This window comes from Gorilla gorilla, chromosome 11 (assembly GCF_029281585.2).
Source record: "Gorilla gorilla gorilla isolate KB3781 chromosome 11, NHGRI_mGorGor1-v2.1_pri, whole genome shotgun sequence".
NCBI classification, from domain to species: Eukaryota; Metazoa; Chordata; class Mammalia; order Primates; family Hominidae; genus Gorilla; species Gorilla gorilla.
The window spans coordinates 32784179-32791205 of record NC_073235.2 but is presented as its reverse complement, the minus strand read 5'-3'; positions in this window follow the sequence as shown (position 1 = coordinate 32791205).

Below are 7027 nucleotides of genomic sequence, written 5' to 3'. Positions count from 1 at the left end.
CTCTGTGCATCAGATGCACTAACAATGAGACATTGGTCACTCACTGAGGAGGTGGGCATGGTGAAAGCCTTTTTTACCCATAGATCCGTGGGAACTGCTTAAAAGCCTGAAATGCATTCAGTTGATGCACCAGACATCAGTTACTGAAGAAGCAGAGGCGATGAACTTCCCTTAACATTGACCTAAGTGGATAAATGCATGGCAACATGCTGAGTGACTTCAACAATGCAGACACATCCAAAGTCAAAATGCCACAGGGCTACCCAGTGCTGCAAGGCTGGGACTGGGTTCCCGTGAGACTGTCTTAAGGCAGTGGGATTTCTGATAGAACTGTGGGCATAAGCATATGTCCCCATACCCCACTCCCACTACTCACTGTAGGAACAGCAGTATAACATTTGTCCTGGCTAACAACGACAAACAATCCCCAAGTCCCGATGCAAACCAACAGTGCTGGGGCCACACAGTGTCCTGAGCAACATACATATGGGTAGTAACTGAGAAGACATTTCCAACGGACTGCCATTCCAACAGGCATGGGAAACGCTCAACATCACTAATCATCAGAGATGAGGTACCAGTACCATCACACGCTGGTCAGAGTGGCCATTTGTCCCAAGTCAAAACATAACATGCTACATTGTGGCAGCAGAGAAAAGCAAACATGGCTATTCTCTTGGAGGTAATGCAAACTAGATCTCAAACTGTGGAAACCAGTCTGAAGATTTCTGGAAAAAAAAAAGGATGGAAGGCAGAGCTATGCTTTGACCCAGCAATCCTACCCCATGCATCTACCCCAGGGAAAAACACATGCGTCTATCAAAAAGACACATGACACTCACATGTCCATGGGAGTGTTACTGACAGGAATAAAGATGTGCAACTGATCTAGATGCCCACCAACAGAAAACTGGATTTTTAAAAATGTGGTTCCTATACATCACAGAATGCTAAAACGCCACTAAGGAAAATCAAACACAGAAACAAAATCATGCCCTCGGTAGGAACATGGGTGGAACTGGAGGCTACTCTGCTAAGGAACTGAGGCAAGAACAGAAGACCAAACACTGCAGGTTCTCATTTATAAGTGGGAGCCCAATACCCAATACACATCAACATAACGATGAAATCAACAGACGTTGGGTACTTCCAGACAGAAAAAGGAGGGAGACAGGGAGCCTTGGAGGAAGAAAGACCCAACTGGTGCTGTGTTCACCACCTGGGTGACAGGTACGTTAGGACCCCAAGCATCAAAATTCTACTGTATAGCCATGTAGTGAAATGAACCTGCAGGCGTACCCCTCGATCACAATAAAAGTAGCTATAATTTTAGAAAACCCAGCTTTGGAAATAAAAATAGAAAAAAGGAAGAAAACACACAAAACAAAACAAAAAGCCTACAGTGACCCAATCCATCCATTAGTGGCATGAACACAGACAACCGAATGGACACAACGAAGGAGCCAAATAATCAACCCACAATTATAAACACTGAACCCATGGGATTCTTGTTGTTCCTCCGAAAGCACACCAAAGGCGCAATGGTTGAGGAAACTGAGGGGTCACGTGCAAAGGACCGAACCCTTCCTTTACCCAAGACACAAAAGCGACACAAAATCTACTGAACACCTAAGTTCAATCCTGAAACCAAAATCTCCAAGGAAAACACGTAGGGTGTGTGTCTACTGTGGGTAAACTTGAACCTGTGAACCTAAGCCACAAACAGAAAAGGAAGACATAGGAACCAAATACCCATAGACCATACAATGGCTTCGCCATCTCACTTTTCTTCTCAAAGGGACACAGAAATCACCACTAACAAAAGCTAATGTGACCATGTGAGACTAAGGACAACTTCAGAGCTTCACACAGCTTCAACACAGGATAGAATATACTGAACCCAAATAAAAGGCATCTTGCAGACTAGAAGAAAATTATGAAAAACTGTGGATCTGGAAGGGCTTCTTATCTAACATACTCAAGAAACTAATGGTCCTAACTGGACAAAAACACAAAAACCAAAACACATGCTAAAAATGCCCAAAGGACTGGCATAGGCATTTCTGAAAAAACCTGAAACAGACTCTCAGGTAATAGAAAAGTTTGTCCACATCAGAAGAGTTTCTTCCCAGAGAACGAGTATGACCAGAAACAGCAATAAAACTTTGGAAGATAAGGGCAGTGTAGATTTGCAGACAGAGGAACTATTACACAACTACTGGTTTGAATGCAAATTCATATACCCGCTGGGAGACAGCTGGAGGTTTCTGAAACAATTAACACAACCACCAGTTCCTCTAGCCATCCCAACACTGGGTATACCTGCAAAGCCAACGAAACCTACCTTAAGGAGGTGTCTCCCTCTCATGTTTCATGAAGTACTCTGGACAATAACTAAGATGGGGAATCAACCTACTTGTCTTTCTACAGATGAAAAAATGCAGGAATTGAAGGATATATGCACAACGGTATACTCTTCAGCCATCAAACTTCCGGACATCAGTTCACTACCAGCAAGATGGAAAAACCTGGAAGACATTAAGTTAAAAAACATGAACCAGGCAGAGGAAGACAAACACAAATAAGACAAACGCAAAATCTCATGCACGTGGAATCTAACAAAGTGAATCTCATAGAGTAGCAATGTCAACAGTGGGTACCAGAGGCTCGGGGGAGGATTGGAAATGGCTACAAAGGGATGTTCAGATGAGACGCAGGTACTCTGGTGTTGTACGGTACAGCAGGGTGACTAGGCTTAACAGTAACATAACATAATATTCAATATTGCTGGAAAGGATTTGGAATGCTCTCTCCATCAAGAAATCCTCACTGTAGCATGAAACAGAGATGCTAGGTCCTGCAGTTTCATTGATTCATGTAAAAAGGTCCGTTGCACCCTTTAAATAAAAACACAGACCATGTCCTATTTTTGTTTTCCATATAGGATCACAACACACTACTAAAAATCCCGTGGGACAATGAAATGCCCCGCATTCCCAAAGCAGTTCCTACACACACAAAGTCGGTGGAGTGCCATCACACTCTTCCACTTTAAATTACGTCCCAAAGCTTTAGTTACCCAAGCGATTCGTGATAGGCATTAACAGAGAAACAGGCCAATAAACACAATGAGGGTGTCCAGCAGCAAACTCAAATGAAGGTCTCAGTTAATTTAGAAAGTTTATTTTGCCAAGGTTGGGAACACACTCGTGACACAGCCTCAGGGTCATGATGACATGAGCCCAAGGTGGTCAGGGCACAGCTTGGTTTTATACATTTTAGGGAGACATGAGACAACAATCAATATATGTAAGAAGTACATTGCTTTGGTCTAGAAACATGTGACAACTTGAAGCAAACGCAGGAAGACTGGAAGCAGGGAGGGATCTTCCAGGTCACAGATGAGTGATACACACATGGTTACATTCTTTTGAGTTTCTGATTAGTCTCCAAAGGAGGCAATCAGATATGCATCTATCTCAGGGAGCAGAGGGGCGACTTTAAATAGAATGGGAGGCAGGTTGGCCCTAAGCAGTTTCCAGCCTGAGTTTTCCTTAGTGATTTTAGGGGCCCAAGATATTTTCCTTTCACATCTCTCCCCTTTTCTTTTTAAAAAATCTTTTGGAAAAAACATTTTACAAGAAAATGAGTCTCTGGTCTCGGGTTTCATCTGATCTCTCATGGCTAGGAGGGTTTATTCCTAGATAGGTAGGTCCCAAATGCTCATTCTTAGCAGGTTGTGAAGTCTCACATCCTGTGAAGTTAAAATAGTGGTGAGGAAGGCAGAAAAAACAACAACAAACAAAAGAACAATCCTGTAAAAATCAATATAAGCCACGTTACTCTGCAGTCCATACCTCAGTAGGCAGGTATGAAAGTGGCTTATGTATGTAAACAGGTTGCTGTTATTTTCTTCTGAAGTTTAAGTAGTCTGGCTTTAGTTTACAGGGTTTTAAGAAAGCACCGCTTCGTTTAGGAATAATTGAAAAAAAATTGAAAACATTATTTTAAAGACTCGTAGGCAAGAAAAATTAGAATTCGGTCCAAACTGTAGAAAATAATAAAAATTGAAAAAACATTAGGCAAGACTAGAATCTAAAAACAAGTCTACTGTAGTTTTGAAAAATAATTTTTTTCTCTCTCCAGTTTTCAAATTTCTACTAAAGATGAATCATGTTAGAACTGATTTGCTTTATTATACTTGGCCTAATTATTTGCATACAGTGCAACAATCATTATTTTTTACATAGGCTTTTAAATTGGCTTTGATGGAACTTTATTCCATAGCAGGAATCTTAGATAAGACTTTTTCAAAGCCAAGCCCAGCCATGGATTTGTGCCATCAAATACCTATGATTTCAGTGAATTTCCTCTCTTCTTGAGGTTCCAAGATAAAGCTGGGGCTTCTGCACCTCTCAGAAAATGACATTCTTTATTTACCACAGGTCAAAATCCTGTACAGGGACTGTGTACACGAAATATGAGGCCAGTTTTTCCAAGGGCTTTATTGGCTTGATAAGTCAGTTTTGATTCCTTAAAGTAAAGCATACCATTTCAGTCAAACCCTTGATAAAATAACCAAATTCTCCAACTGTGTCCTATTCCAAAATAAAACAGATTCTTCTTGCACTTAGGCAAGTAACTATACTGCCATAAATTAAGAATACTCATAGTTTACAAATTCTGGAGAAATTAGGTAGAGAAAAACAAATATGCTCCAAATTTTGTTCACAGGAATATACAATAATTTATTGTTAAAAGCTGTAAATAAAAGTTTCCTTAACTCTGAAAAACTAAAAGTATTAGCAATGTTTTAAGCAAAAAGTCAAAAAGATAACTTCAGTTTTCTATTGGTTCAGTTATCTCAGTTAACTCCTGTTCTGTTTGATAGTCATGAACATTTCAGCTCTCCATGAGAATTTTGAAATTTTTTGCTTTATTCCAGTGTAACAATTTCCAAAATTATCAGAAAACCTGAACTTAAGTGCACCTGTTAGAGTCCTATAGCTGATTATAAACCCACCTTATAAAGAGGGTTTAAAACGAGACAAAACAAGACAATTATCTGTGGATGAAAAAAAATTTAAGGCAGCCGTAGTTAAAAGACAAAATTGACAAGTGAATTTGTTACCTCCGTGGCACACAATGATTTTAACATAACAATTATGATTATTACAAATACTGTACACTAAGTTGTATCAGAATTACAGGAGTTTCCCATCATTTTGGAAACATACCAAAAACATATACAAATGGATCTGAAAGAAAGCCAAACACCATTTCATATTTGACAATGTTTCCAAACGTTTTATAGCAGGTAAGCCAAATTATGTCATTTTTAGACTTTAGAGAACCTAATGTCTTAAAGGATTACTTAGGATAGAAAAAGACATAATATATAATTTGATTTTGGAAAGTTTGTCAAATATAAAATGTTTAAAACACTTGATATTAAAAATAGGATTACAGGTCATTGTAAAGTCATTTATTTAACCAAAGTGATAACTTAAGAATTTTTTAAAAACAGCATGAAGCCAATTACATTTGTTTGCGGCATTATTCACAATAGCAAAGACTTGGAACCAACCCAAATGTCCAACAATGATAGACTGGATTAAGAAAATGTGGCACATATACACCATGGAATACTATGCAGCCATAAAAAATGATGAGTTCATGTCCTTTGTAGGGACATGGATGAAATTGGAAATCATCATTCTCAGTAAACTATCGCAAGAACAAAAAACCAAACACTGCATATTCTCACTCATAGGTGGGAATTGAACAATGAGATCACATGGACACAGGAAGGGGAATATCATCACACTCTGGGGACTGTGGTGGGGTGGGGGGAGGGGGGAGGGATAGCATTGGGAGATATACCTAATGCTAGATGATGAGTTAGTGGGTGCAGCGCACCAGCATGGCACATGTATACATACGTAACTAACCTGCACAATGTGCACATGTACCCTAAAACTTAAAGTATAATAAAAAAAAATTAAAAAAAATTTTGTAAACAATCTATAAAGTGTAATCTTGATTACAAAATATAACTTCCATCAGCCTTTTATAACCTGTACTAAGCAGTTGGTTAATGCTTCAAGAAAACCTTGTTAATCTGACACAAGCGTCCATATACTGGTTTTGCATCAGTGTGCCTTTGACATTAATAAGTAATGCATAGAGAAACTGAACCTACTTTATTTTTCAAAATCGGCCCTTACAATCTTATGCTCCCACCTCTTTCACAATAGTCCCTGGGTCTTGAGGAGTTGAATAGCTTTCATCATTTCTTGCCCTGTGTCTCAGGAATGCAGCAGTTTATTTGAATTGGCATCTTCTATGGGGCCTGAAGATGAGCCTTTAATTGCTGTGGGTGTTTAAGATTAGCAGGACTTAGTGTCCTTTTTAGACCTAGGAGTTAAAAGCCCTATAACTCAATGTTGCAAGGATTTTAAAAGCATATACAGGAAGACACATGGATGTAATGACCTCAATTTTTTAAAAATCTCAGGTTTTTTTTCCTAAGCAAACCAAAACTTAATATGACAACTTTATCATATAAAAGTTTTTGGGTTTTTTAAACATATAAATCCTTGTTGTGACTTTACACTGACTGTTTACGACATGGTCAGACTTTCTGATTTACTCTGAACACCCCCTCTTTTTAAACAACCAAGTATTTTATTTTAGGACTAAACTTACTAGACGGGATTCTTTCTTAGGTAATAGTATTTCTCTTTAAGCTCTTTTTACCTCAAAAACAACCTCTTTACAACTTCCTTTACATCTTTTTTTTATTTCCTGGTTCCTTTTACCTTGTTTTATACATAACTTTAAATAAGCTTTGAATTACAAAAAACTTGTTCAACTTTTTTTTTTTTAGAAAAGACGACACACTTTTTTTGGCAAGAATGTTTTCCTACAATATGTTTATTGGAAAATACCCAAATAATGAAATATCTATTATTTAATTTTACTTTATATTCTAAATTATGACATTTGTCTACAAGTACTTATCCCA